The 14552-nt window shown below is 39.3% G+C and overlaps 1 long non-coding RNA gene across 2 annotated transcripts in view; it reads left to right on the top strand.

Annotated features, from left to right (window-relative positions):
- Window positions 1-14112, top strand: part of LOC114025541 — a 30333-nt gene extending 16221 nt beyond the window's left edge. The window contains exons 3-4 of one of the 2 annotated variants that reach the window (XR_003567047.1): window positions 12370-12538; window positions 13835-14112. This is a non-coding gene — a long non-coding RNA (uncharacterized LOC114025541). Of the gene's footprint in view, window positions 1-12369; window positions 12657-13834 lie in introns of those variants that run through there. The other variant, XR_003567046.1, reaches the window with a different exon arrangement.
- The last annotated feature ends 440 nt before the right edge of the window (window positions 14113-14552 follow it).

Raw genomic sequence — 14552 nt, 5'->3', positions numbered from 1 at the left:
TATAACAGTTGGGAAGAAACCCCAAGCTACCAATAGCTATATGAAAATAATGTTCTAAATTACTAATAATTAGAGAAATGAAAATTAAAACAATTCTGAGGTACCACTTCATATCCATTAGATTGGCTAAGTTGACAAAAAAAAGGAAAATGACAAGTGCTGGAGGGGCTATGAGTAAACAGGTACTTCAGTATATTGTTGGTGGAGCTATGAACTGATCTAACCATTTTGGAAAGCAATTTGGAACTATACCCAAAAAGCATTGCCTTCGATTCTGCAGTACTGATGGATGTAGGTCTAAGAGATTCAAGAAAGCAGAAAAGGACTCATATACACAAAAATAATTATATTAATTCTAATGGGGAATAGAATCCTTCCATCTGGGAGTTTGAGCCATGGGAGTACTAGAGCCCAGAATTCCAGGCTGGATTTGTAGCCAGGCCAGCAGGAAAGCCCTGAGAAGCCAGGATCCCAGAATTCTGGGTGGGTGGGTGAGCTTGAAATTGTGGAATTAATGATATGTAGAGACTGAGTTAAATTATATGCCTAATCCCTTCCCCTCCCAAGAGGCTGAGGTTGTATAGGGAAGACTGGCCTTTTGAAGTGTTGGGGAAAATGTTTGCATGTTTGCTCTTGAAATAAATAATTCCTTTGTAAGAGATAATCTAACTTCTAAGTGGTTAAATGGAACTGGGAAATTTGGGCTGCTAAAACTGGGGGAATATGATCAATGAGGACTCTAGCCAAAGGCAAGAGGAGAGACCCCTTCCCCAAATTCCTCAGGATATGGGAGATCTCTCAGTGTAAAACATAATATACCTGACCTGCTAGTAGTGGGCCCAGAGTAAACACTGGTATGTATGTATGTACGTACGTATGTATGTATGTATGTATGTTTTTGTGTATTGTGTATAAGTGGATATACTTATACATGTATTGTGTTCAGATGTATAATGACCAAGTTGCTGTGAAATGATGTTTCTAGTTATCTTTGGACACATAGTAAAGCTAACTCTGACAATTCCTTTGTTTGGCTCTCCAAGGAAAACCTCTAAGCTATTTTTCCATTTAACAGCAACTTCCTTCTGTCTTCTGGATCCATTTATAGAAAGAATGTCAAGATTGACAAGATTCACTGCCTCCACTAGTATGAATATTCATTGGTCATCTGACAAGGATCTTATATTCAGAGTACCAATAGCTAAGTTAAAGTTTAGAGATGGTCTAATACTGCATGATTTTTTAGCAGTCTGCCCCTCTTTCCACCAGCTCTGCCACTGTGACTGAAGAAATGGAAAGGGACTAAATAGAGCTGAGGGCCATTTTGTATTTTTCTTTGTTTCATGGGCTGACAGGGTCAAAAGATTCATCACCACATGGCTAGCCTATTGGCAGTGAGCCTTTCTGTAATTATCTAAGTTCATCCTCAGAAAAGAAACTCAGTGTGTTTCTGGGATCATCATCAAAGCCTTTCCAGAATGATAATGGGGTAACAAGGTTTCTCCAGGTCCACTCTGTCGGGGCCTGGCCTGTTATATTTTTACCTCCCTCCCTACAGAATTCTTTGGTACCCTGAAGGTTTGAGGAATCTCTTCTCTGCCATTGGTTCAAGCCCTCACTGGCTGTTCCACCAATTTGGGGGGTCCAGTGACTAGCAGCCCAGTTGAACCACTTTGAACCACTTAACACCAGATTATATTTTAGAGAGATATTTCCTTCAAAGATATAGCAAGAACATACAAATGTCTTCTCCAATACCTTAGGGACATAATTAACCCAAAGGATTAGGCTCACAGCTTAACTCAGTGAGCCATCTTTAACATAATATTACATTAGTCCCACTAAGTTCAAGTCCTGCTGAGCTGGCTCCCCAGGATCATTCCCCTCAAAATATTGTTTCCGAGATGTCTTTAATACCTAGCCTGTATTCCTGGACTCTCTAATCTCCATGGCTCATGCTCCCAGGAAAGATAAGAGACTCCATTTCCGGCATGTAGACTGGAAAAGAACAAATGAAAAGGTCAAAGACCCAGACTCATTTCTCAGGACCACATGGCCTAAGAAGGGGGAGAGGAAGAAAGAGGCAATCCTCTCCACCTTCCATGTGGTGTGAGTGAAGAGGTCCTTTCCGGTAAGACTGAATAGCATCACTTTGCTGCTGTTCAGTGGGTCATTTTAAAGAATGTTAACAATTCTGACTCTGTAGCCAATGGAAAAGGGATGTTTCCAATTACATGGTAGGGCCAACGCAGAATGCCCACCTGTGTACCAGTCCTCCAGCCTCATGGAAGTAGTTACCTAGCATCTTCCTTGTTATCCATCATAGGTCTTCTAGGCATATGCCAACTCCCATTACATTGTCAAAGTTTGTTAGGCTATATTAGGCTCAAGTCTGATGAGGTAAATTTTGAAAAACGCAAAGTTTGCAGTAGTTTTGCCCTTGGAAGGGTAATTATGAAGTGGTTCATGATTATTATTCAAATTAGAGATCAAAAACTCTCTTCCAGTGGGCTGGAAGGTTGAGAGTCCAGTCCTGTCCTAGGAAAAGTCACTCTCTCCTGTGTGGCTCCCAGAAAGATGGAGAAAGAGAGAAGGTTAGCTACAGTGGTGTAAAAATAAAAAGAAAGAAACTGTTGAAAAAATTTTTAACGTGCAGAAGAAAACAGACGGAAAGTCAGAAGGAAGAAAAGACAAGCAAGACAGTTTTGAAAGCAATGTGTAGAATTTATTATTTATTTAAAAAAAAACCAAATGCATGAAAGGAAGATTCTATTTTATAGGGAATATCATTTTCATCTTCTGCTCTGTGTGTGTGTCTGTGTATGTGTGTGTGCAAAGGCTTTTTTTTTGTTAAGTTCAGAATAAAAAAAAATTAAAAACAAAAAATCTAGTGTCACATTCATACCATAATAAGGCATTGAAGTAGGACTTTGTGAAGGATGTGGGAGTCATTCCTGAATCAGCAGTTCATATATAGTTAAACCCTTGCCTTGTCAGAACAAAGATCAAAATTAGCACAAAGCTAGAAGAAGGACTAAAAATTAAAGAGATATAATTTGCTATTAAAGCAAGTTCAGTCTAATCTATTTTTGTGAGTTAATGTTGCTAGAAAATGCGGTATGGATAGAAGAAAGAACATTGACATCAATTAGACAATTTTATATGGAAATTTAACCATTGTAAATCAATTATCATAAGGGAAAGACAAAAGAACCTAAAAATACCTTAGTCAGCAAATGCTTGACTTACTTGTCAAGTATGGAAATATAGCTGCCAAGACCAACACAGATTTAAAATATAAATTTATTTGTAAATTCTTAACTGAGAAAGCTGGTAGAAGACTGGGTGTAGTATCTCTTAACAAACCAGAGAGAAACAGTTTAAAGAAAGTTTGGAGAAAGAGGAAAGACTAAACTTTGCCAGGTTATCCCAAAGCCATATAAGGATGAAAAAGGAGGACAACAAGCAGAAGAAAAATGAAAAAGATCTGCACAGATTTTTCTAGTAATTGTTTTCTCACTATCTAAGACAGCAGAGTCACCACATATGAGCTCTAAAACTACAGTCTCCAATGTGTTTATGGAGCAGGTAAAATTATTACAATAGTGAACAGGATGGGAAAAATAGCTGGATTAGGTAAAGTATACCTTAAAGAGATTGCTGAAGGTGAAAGAATGGTGAAGATATTATGGGATCAATTAACAGGATATCTTAAGTAGGGAAGAACACTAAAAGCATGAAAAAATCTCAGATCTTATTAACAAGAACAAAAAAGCTGACAAACAATATTAATAACCACCCAACTATATTACTATTTTCCCAAAAATATTAAATTATTATGAGAATGATATACATATGTATTTTACAGCATCATTAAATAGGATATCAATAGGGAATAGGCAAGCTTTCACGTAATATAGTAGACATCTTTATACAATTCTCCAAAAGATGTTGAGAATTTGAGATTGAACTTTAGTCTGTAGTTTCTGACATTAAAATAATTGGTTCAGTAGAGCAAAGGGACACTTAAGGTTCTCTTCCAACAAGGTGCCCCCAATGTGTTCATCAAAATTATACAAGATTAGTGGAAAGATATAGCAATAGAAATAATCTTGTTCAATTATCCTCTGATCATTTATATTAGGAGGGGCTTTGTCAAGTTATTGCAGGGAGGAGCCATACGATCTCTGAAAGTCACGAAAGAGCTACAGCACAGTGTCCAAGTTGAAGAGAAAGATTCTCTATAAGTAGTGAAGTCTTCCAAATGCTCTGGTTTGCAGATAACATTGTTCTAGTTGCATCAAGTACCACATTACAGAACCCCTGGAAAAGATTAAGAATGACTCAAAAAAATTGACCTAATCATCCATATAGAAAACAATCAAGTAAATGAAGAATGCTGATTTTCCAGGTTTTAACTTGCAATTAGATGGAAAGTTTGTAGAACTCATTCATCATGTATTTTGGATAGACTTAGCAAATAAACAAGCTGGGCCCAGGTTTAAAGAGAAAGAAAATGAGCTATATTGTCTTTAGGAAATTGTAACGCTTCTTTAGTGACCCCAGACTTCTCCCTAAGATGAAGACTCATATTTTTTTAATACAAATAATTCACTATTGTTGTATGGCTGAGTCATATCCACATTGATGAGATTATAGTTCCTCTTGAGTATTTGAGTACCTAGTTCTTAAAAAGCCAAGATTCTCTCCTCTGGACAGAGAATCTCGCCTTGGCCTAAGTGTACTATATTGCCAAAAGTCACTGAGCTAAGTCCTTGCAAATTAATGTGTTTGGTTTTTTTTTAACATTCATTTTTGTTTACTTTGAGTTCTAAATTCTCTCCTTTCCCCATCCACTAAGAAGGCAAGTAATATAATACCCATTATACATGTGAAGGTATGCAAAACATTTCCATATTAGCCATGATACAAAAAAAAAGCAAGAAAAATAAAGTAGGGAAAAAATATGCACTCAGAGTTTATCAGTTCTCTCTCTGGAGGTATATAACATTTTTCATCATAAGTCCTTTGGAATGATCATGGGTCACTTTATTGATCAAAGTAGCTAAGTCTTTCACATTATCATCATTACAATATTACCCTTACTGTGTACAATGTTCTGGTTCTATTTACTTTGCTTTGCACCAGGTTTTTCTGAATCCATCCCCCTAGTCATTTCTGAAAGCACAATAATATTCCATCACAATTGTATACCGCAACTTGTTCAGCCTTTCCCTAAATGATGGACATTTCCTCATTTTCCAATTCTTTGTTACCACAAAAAGAGCTCTTGCAAATTATTGTTAATACTTACTCCCTTTACTTCCTTCTGACCTTTATAATATGCTGGCTTTTTTGTATTTTACTTGTTTGCACAGCATGTCTTATCTCACTAACTAGATTGTAAACTCCTGGAGAGCAAAAATTGCATCTTAAAACTTTCTTGTTTACAGAATGAAATGTATAGTCATATGAAAACATATTAAAAAATCTTTTCAGTTTCTCTGGAAATAATAAGAAATATTTCTCTGGTCCAAAAGCCCTTTCTAGATTTACCTTCTTCCTTGCTGTTAGAAAGATGGATAGAGGTAAAGGCAAAAATCCTTTTTGAGAGAGATAAATTAAAAGGGGTAATCAACTTTAGATAGAAAGAAAGGGTACTTCTAGCTTTCTAGCCTTCCCCACCCACTGAAGTAATTGACCTATTGACCCATCAAAGAGCAATTTCCTCTTTTCCTCACACCCCCTAAACCCGCCCTGGCTACAGCTAGGCCTTCTCCCTTCTTATTTCAAAAGGGTGAAGATTTTGATCTGAGGATAGTACGTTCCTTTGTTTACTCCAGTAACATCTTAGTGGGGAGTGGTCTAGAAAGGAATCCAGTAATGACTATTGTTCTGGAAAGTTAATCTAAAACTGTGTTTGGATTTTACTCCAGATTCAAGCACATTTGCATAACATTCTCCTTGTTGATAAGCATGATTCCTGCTTCTTTGAGGCAGAGCTGAGAAGGGGAGAAATTCTTGGTTCTTCTGACTTATGGGTTCTGAAGAAGATATATGTGATGCCAGGCTCTTTTTAGGAAGAAGTTGTTGTTGTTGTTGTTGTTGTTGTTGTGTCCTTTCATTCATGTCTGACTCTTTGTGATCCCATTTGAGGTCTTCTTGGCAGCTACTGGAGTGGTTTGCCATTTCCTTGTCTTTAGGAGGGGTACCTAGAGAGAAAACCACCAGGAAAAAGCCAACATTTAGAGAAGCCAGCCCCTCATGTCCTGGTTCCTAGCTTACCACTTTGGAAACTTAGAGGAATTTCCCTTTGAGTGAGATCAGGGACTATTTAATAGTAATAATAATAATAACTATAACTTATATAATACTAATGCCAGGCACTGTGCTAAGTGCTTTATAATTTTTATCTCAGTAGGTGCTATTATTACCCCCATTTTACAGATGAGGAAAGTGAGGCAGAGGTTAAGTGACTTGCCCAGAGTTACACAGCTAGGAAATGTGTTAGGTTGCCTGCCCTCTAGCCACTGTGCCACCTATTTCTCCTTTTGTGGTTGATGTGAGGTATCTTGCCCCAAGTGAGAAAGCTTTCTATTGTCTAATATAGTCTCATCTGTATAACTTCTTTGATTTCTCTTTGTTATCTGTTTGAATAAATGGGTTTATTTGCTATTCACTATTTGTGATTAGGGCAACTAGATAGCACAATGGAAAGAAAGCTGGGTCTGGATGCAGGAAGACTCATCTTCCTGAGTTCAAATTTGACTTCAGACACTTACTAGCAGTGTGACCCTGGACAAGTCACTTAACCCTGTTTGCCTCAGTTTCCTCATCTGTAAAATAAGCTAGAAAAGGAAATGGCAAACCACTCCAGTATCTGCCAAGAAAACCCCAAGTGGGGTTATGAAGGGTGAGAGAGAACTAAAAAAAAACAATTGAACAATAACAACAAAATGTGTAATAGTCTTTGTGCCACTGGTATTTGATAGGAAAGGAGTTAAGAATGTTGAATACTTGTCAGACAAAGTCACTTGAGTGGCTTCAATGATCAGTTTTGCTTAATTGTTTTCTTTGTTGAAAAGGAACATTTTCTTGGGGATATAGGGAGAAATGACCATGTTGTAAAATACCAAAAGACATCAAAAATTTTATTTAAAAACAAATATGTATAGGAGAAAGTAACTAACAAAAATGAAGTCCAGTCTTTGAAGAATGTACAGCTATTCCCTACCTGGTTTCACTCCTTGAAGCATATATTCTCTGCTTGTTTTCAGTCTTGGAAACTTGGATTTCCATGGCTGGTTTTAATCCTTGAAGAATGTATAGATATTTACTGTCCTGTTTCATTCCTTATAGCCTACAAAGATATTCTCTCTGCTTCCAAAGCTATTATGTGGAAACTTTAACAAATCTGCTTCAAGCCATGACTCAGGGGTTAATTCTGCACTTTGATGAAAAGTCTTTTAATTGGCTGACAGATGACTCATGAGTTGATGATCTGACGCCAGTATACATACCAAAGAGATGACTTGCCCATCTCTCAGTCTCTTTCCTTAGCAGCTACAATTGAAGAGCACTACTTTGAGCTGCTCAGTGGGGAAGGGGCAATTGGCCACATTCCACCAGTCAGCTACCACATGTCTATGGAACATGGTACCTCTTTCTTTTCTGTTTATTTTGTCCTGATATTAGGGGAATGAGTATTCTAAAATGGAAGTGCCTAGGTGACCTTATGAGTTTGGGAGATCCAGAGATCCCATCAGAGGTCCCACTGGCAATTGGAGTTGGTAGCAAAGTCCACTGGAGGAAGAAGCAGTAGCCACAGGAGTTGGGAGGCAACTGAGCAGCAGCTCTAGTAACCTGGTGAACATTATAAGGTCTGGAGAGACTGAAGGTTGAATGCAGAGCAGTCTATCCCCAACACAGCTGATCCTGGAGAGGAGTCAATGCAGAGCAACTGACCCGGCTGAGAAGTGGCCCATTTAAGCAGGGGAGTAGCCCTGCCTAGCAGCAGGAGAGCAGGTGACCCGCAGTGGATAACCCACCCAGCAAAACTCTACACCTAAGGTGAACTTCGTGAGAACCCTATAAAGGGAGAAAAAGATTTACTGAGCCAGTAACTGGGAGTCACCCTGTGGCCATATGTGTTCTCTACAGGTGTGCTTCATAAATATTATGATTCAAATTTAAGTCTACCCTCCTTCTTAGGTGTACAAGGGGAGAAAGTGCCCCCAGTTTGGGGGAAGTATTTTGTACCAACTGTCCTTACTACACATTCTCAGTAAATCCTTTTTTAAAAAGTTAATGGAGTATAATTAATTTGTTGATAATGGAGAGTATACCAGTGAGTTTCTAAGTCTTTAAAGCTAATAATTTTCATGATATTGTTGTTATTATAAAAATTGTTCTCCTGGTATTGCTCACTTTACTTTGTATCAGTTTATATCAAATCTTCCCCGGTTTCTCTGAAATCATTCCTTTCTTCTATATACTATTACTATTCTATCACATTCATGTACCAGAACTTGTTTAGTCATTCCCCAGCTGATGAGCATCCTCTCAGTTTCCATTTCTTTGCCACCATGAAAAAAGCTGCTCTAAATACTTTTATACATACCCTTTCTTTGATATCTTTGGGGTATAGGCCTCATAGTGGTATCACTGGGTCAAAGGATATGCACAGTATAATAGCTTTTTGAGTATACTTCCAGCTCTAAGATTCTATAATTCTGTGAATGCAATACAGAGGTTATTAAGACTATTAAAAGTTTTAGATTATAAAGAGACAAATTATTGGTATCCTGACCACAGAGATTCATAAGAAGACACCTGAATCTTCAAAATACCTGTGCTTTTAATGGGTCCTTGTTTTTCTTTCCATCCAAGTTTCCCCATCTATAACATGGCAATACTGTCTTTGTCCCCCAGAGAAAAAAGATCCCAGGTCAAGATACAGCTGCATAGCTCAAGAGATGTGGAAGGTTTCTCAGGTTCACGATGAAGAATAAGCCACAAATTTTCTCAAAGAAATCATGAAAGAAAAAGTCTGAAAAAAATCTGATGGAGATAGATCATGGCATCATAGATCTAGAGATGGAAGGAACCTTAGAGGTGTCTGATCCAACTTCATTTTACTGATGAGGAAACTAAGGCCCAGGAAGGTTAAATAACTTGTCCAAGGTCACACAGGTAGAAAGAAGCAGAGGCAGGAACAGAACCAAAGTCTTCTGACTCCAAATTTACTATTTACACTATACCACATGACCTAACAAGGCAGTAGAAGCCAAAGGACAAGGCCATTATTGTGGGGCTGAGGTGGGGGAGGAGGGAAAGTACTGAATACCCTAACTCTCCATAACACAAATGGATACCTTTGTTCCAAGAGTCCAGTTAAATGCCAATGGGAACTTAGTTTGCTCAACTATGAATATTTATTAAAAGGGTTTATGCTTTTTTTTTTTCCAATTGGGGGTTAGGTGGGAGAGGGAAAAAGTAAATGCTTGATAATTGAAAAATAAATTAATTCAAAGGGTATCCTCCCTGCTATTTCTCAAGTGTAGTTTTAATGATCATTGACATACCTGGATTCCAGTCTAGACTTTACTACTAACTAGATATGGTCAATGAGCAAATCATTTAATCTGTCTGGATCTCAAATTTCGAATTTGCCAAATAAGGAGGTTGGACTCAAGAGTTTCTCTAAGGCCTCCTTTCGGTACAATGATCCCATCATTTCATGTCGTTAAAGCCCCCGGCTCAGAGGGAAGCCAGGTGACAAGTTGCTATTTGTTCCCTTTGAATGTCAGAAGGGAAAAGGCCCCCAAATCTGATCCTTATTTTTATTGTCTAAAAAGTGATCAAGTCTTCTTATATGCTGGGTTGCTGGAGAGCAGGGGGGAGAAAGCATATCCAGAAGCTCCTCATTTCTCAAGGGCACATACAACTGACCAATTAATGTTCACAGCAGAGCTGACTCTCCTCTCCCTTGATCTCGGAGGAGCCCTCAATATCAGCAGAGTAAGAAAAGACAGGCCCTTGCTGCCCCGGGGAATAGCGACTTACCTTTGCCTTTTTCCATCTTGGTAAATGTTACTTCCTTCTGATGCCTGCTACTCCACATCCCTTCCTGATATTCATGAATCTCCCAGCAGGAGAACACCTTCCCAGGGCAAATGGCAGATTTTGTCCTCCTCCTGAAAGTTTCCCTGGCAAGAGGGGATAAACAAGGGAGGGAATGAGCAGAAAAGGTGTATGAGGAGGGAATCTATGCACCTAAGAGAAGGAGGGGGATCCTATTTCAGGGGAAATACCTCTGTTTTCCTTTGTGAGGATTATGATTTTGCAGTTATTGAATATTATCATGGAAATGCTTGAAGAGTCCCCATGTCCTTTCTTTGATCAGGAAGCCAGAAATATAACCAGGGTGTGTAGCTGGGCCTTTTCTCATGCACCAATATGAGGAGTTGCGGTGGGGGAGAGGGAAAACATGCTCCCTCCCAGACACAATATAAAGATTGTCACAAGGCCTCTTGCTTCCTGGTCTGAAGTATCTCACATTCTCAGGGACTGGGAGGAAAGATAGGCTCCAGGAGACAGTGAGAGAGAGAGTTCTCAGTCCCATGGAAGAGGGGGGATGAAATGAGAGATGATACCGCCTCCTTTCCTAATGTAATTTGTACCCACAGTTAGACTGTCCTCTTCACATGCTGTCCAACTCCCTCTGTTATCCACTGCCTGGTCTCCCCTAACCCTACCCAAACTGTCTTCAGCACTGTTCTACCTTTCCCTCTCCCCACCCTCCTCCATACTCAAATGTTTTTGCCCCAAGTGAAAAAACACCTCTGCAGGGACCTTCTCCAGGGAGAAGTCAATCAACTCCCCAAACCTTCCTACTTTTTTCCACAGAGAGCTAAATGGTAACTAAATGATTCTTCTGTAGGATCAGTTCTCTCTCTCCAGAAAATGACAATCACTGTTCTGGCATTGTGTCAAGGGCAAAACAGCTTGGTAGCTCTTCACTGGAACTCCCCTTACAGATAACATTTGCTGACATGGAAGGCTCAGGAGAACACAGAGCTGCTGAGCTGGATTTAAGTGAGGCAGACTTGTACAAAGTCATCAGCCAATAAGCTAGCCACGTGGTGATGAATCTTTTGACCCTGTCAGCCCATGAAACAAAGAAAAATACAAAATGGCCCTCAGCTCTAGTTAGTCCCTTTCCATTTCTTCAGTCACAGTGGCAGAGCTGGTGGAAAGAGGGGCAGACTGCTGAAAAATCATACGGTATTAGACCATCTCTAAACTTTAACTTAGCTATTGGTACTCTGAATGTAAGATCCTTGTCAGATGACCAATGAATATTCATACTAGTGGAGGCAGTGAATCTTGTCAATCTTGACATTCTTTCTATAAATGGATCCAGAAAACAGAAGGAAGTTGCTGCTAAATGGAAAAATGGCTTAGAGGTTTTGCTTAGAGAACCAATTCAAGTGCAAGTCAAGACATGCCCTCATGACGTCATTGGTCATCTTTGAAAACTAAGCACTAACAACAACCTCACTTGGCCATTAGTATCCAGGGGCTTGGCAGGGTAGTAAGCACTTAAGAAACGCTTTTTCACTGGTTCGTTCTCAGACCACAGGCCCTATCTTCAACTTGCTCAGGCTTCCATTTCCTAGGGAGCAACTGCTGTGGAGAAGAGGCCCTTCATCCTTGCCACAACCATCAAAAATCAGCCAATTACTATCTAATGAACCAGAAGGCCCAAGAACCTGGGAATAATACACTCCCCAGACTATTGAGGTTTAGAGGCTAAAGAGTGCTGGAACCTGCCTGAATGAATTTGACCCAAGCCTTCTTTCAGCCAAAGACAAGGTTTATTAAAGGTCCACCATATTGGCTAGACTCTTAAGGTATCTGAACATTTGTGACACTCATATTGACAAGTGGGCTAGATTGAATCTCAGCCATTGACCAGATTTTAAGAATATGAGCACCTTAACAGAGGCCAAGATGGCTCTTATATACAAAAAGATCATGGGAGGGATCTAGGAGTGGCTAAATAGTCTGGATTAACTGTGAGGAGGGGTCTAGGGAGGATCTGGATGGGAATGGCCAGTAAACTGGAGTGACTGTGAGGTAACAGAGAAGGACCAGGATACTTGGGGTCTAGATGGTATCTAGGGTGGGAAGGTAACAGACAATTAAAGGCTAGGTGGGTCAGAGGTAATAGAATTGGGAGACTGGGTGTAGCCCCAATGAAAGGCCAGTTGAGTGGATTATAGCCTGAGACTTGACCATGTGAGAAGGTACAGGGCTTTGCCTTTTTAGGGTCCACATCCCAAAAACATGGTATTTTCCTTTTAGGGATTCAGATCCCATCCCCATCAAGACTACCTTCTTCTACCTTCACTGGCTCCCTCACCATGGCATCATTCAAAGGGCAACCTTTGAGGAGATTCAACCTGGCAACTGCCTCTAGTTGTTCTCAACATCAAAGTCCTTGGAAATGTCAAATGGATATGATTTTATTCAGGTAAATGGCCCTGAAGAAGATGCATTACTCTCTGATTTGCTGCTGGGGCTTTTCCATCTGACCTGGAAAAAAAACCAAAAAACCTCCTAAATGTGTTGTCTCACCACCAGTACCTAGAGCAGGGACCTAACTTTTCTATTTGTACTTCTAATGCTTAGCACAATGCTTTACACATAGTAAGTGCTTAATAAATGCCTTTTCATGTATTCATTTAGAGTGCCCCAAAACTTACTGATTTGAAGAATTTTCTACCAGTTAGGGGGTTCAATAAGGTTGACATTGCCATAAACTTCATCACCATTCTCAGCTAGTCTAGTCCTCATAAAAGAGATGTGGTCTTTGAAGCTGAAGCTTTTCTAGCATGCTGTAATCCACCTGAGTCTATATCCCAATGGCAAAGCCTTCAAGAACTCTGGGCTACCCCCATACCATGATGAAGTATTATACTAATACTTAGTGGAAAGTCTCTAGCACATCAGGTAGATGAGATTACAGATTAACTAAAGCCGGTAGACAAGATTGAGGTAGGAAATAAAGAGAGGTCACAGTACAGGCCTTATTTAAGTTTATTCCCAACTAAAGGGTGGGGCCCTGGAGCACTTGGGCCTTTTTGTGTGTGTATTCGATTAAAAACAGAATTTTCTTTCTGCTAAATCCGACTTATTTTGGGCTGGTTTCAAGTACTATACTAATTAGGCCAGGGTCATGGAGCATGACTGTAATTTTTCATAGTCTCAAACTACATCCTGAAACTTAACTAACCATCTTTTACCGAGGGACATGGACAAGAGACTGTTACTGAATCACCTCAGACCTAGAAGTATGGTATAATTGTCAAGAGTGCCAGTTCCTCTATGACCATAAGAAAGTTGTTGTTGTTTTTTTATTATTTTTAGCTTCTTAGAGTCTATTTGAGCTACAGGGAAAGAGAAAGGAAGGGAAGCATTTATTAAGCACCTGCTATGTGCCAGACACACTAAGCACTTTACACATATTAATATTTACAAATATTATTTCATTTGATCCTCACAACAACCCTGTGAGGTAGATGATATTATTATCCCCATTTTACAGTTGAAGGAACTAATGCAAACCAGCCCAAATTCCTACAGCTGGTAAGTGCCCAAAGCTAGATCTGAACTCAAGTCCTGACTACAGCCTAGCTATTTTCAAACCTTTAGAGTGCTATATAAGGATGAACTATGATCCCCAGTGTATAACCACTCCGCATGAAGTACATATCTTACTGATGGTGAGACAATAATATCATCTTAATATGTCATCTATCTTTAATAGGAGGATAATTAAATCTGGTAACCTAAGAAAATAAATATGAAGAAAGAAAATTTTTGCAGAGATGCAGAGATTTTTATCAATGGAAAGAAAAGCTGTTGGCATTCATTCATTCAACAATCAAGGAAATGATTGTGTAATATTGGTCTCCTTAGGTCCCTGAGAATTCTGGATCTATAGGTTCTTGCTACTTTTCCAAAGTTTAGAGTGGGCTGTTTGTATATCATGACACAAGCCCTCAACGAGGCAGCATTCTATCTACGTTAGAAACAAGTCCAGTAATAAAAGCATTTTTTTTGTTGTTTAATTGTATCTGACTCTTCTTGACCCCATTTGGAGTTTTTTGGCAAAGAGAGTGGAATGGTTTGCCATTTCCTTCTCCAGTTCATTTTACAGATAAGGGAACCGGGGCAAATAGGGTTAAGTGACTTTTCCAGGGTCACACAACTAAGTAAGGGTCTGAGGCCAGATTTGAACTCAAGAAGATTAGCCTTTCTGACTCCAGGCTGGCCATTCTATCTACTGGGCCACCTAACTGCCCTAACAAAAACATTTAACTAACAAAAAAAGCAATTTTGGGAAAGCAACAAAAGAAAACTATAGTTGTTTTCATGTGATCACCTCCATTAAACTGTGAGCTCTTTGAGGGCAGGGACTCCCTTTTGTATTTCTTTGTATCCCCAGTACTTAGTAGAGTGCCTGGCACATTATAAGTGCTTAA

The sequence above is a fragment of the Vombatus ursinus genome, unplaced genomic scaffold (genome assembly GCF_900497805.2).
Source record: "Vombatus ursinus unplaced genomic scaffold, bare-nosed wombat genome assembly UNPS02014832.1, whole genome shotgun sequence".
NCBI classification, from domain to species: Eukaryota; Metazoa; Chordata; class Mammalia; order Diprotodontia; family Vombatidae; genus Vombatus; species Vombatus ursinus.
Note: the sequence above shows the minus strand (reverse complement) of the source record. Positions and strands in the feature narration are given on the sequence as shown.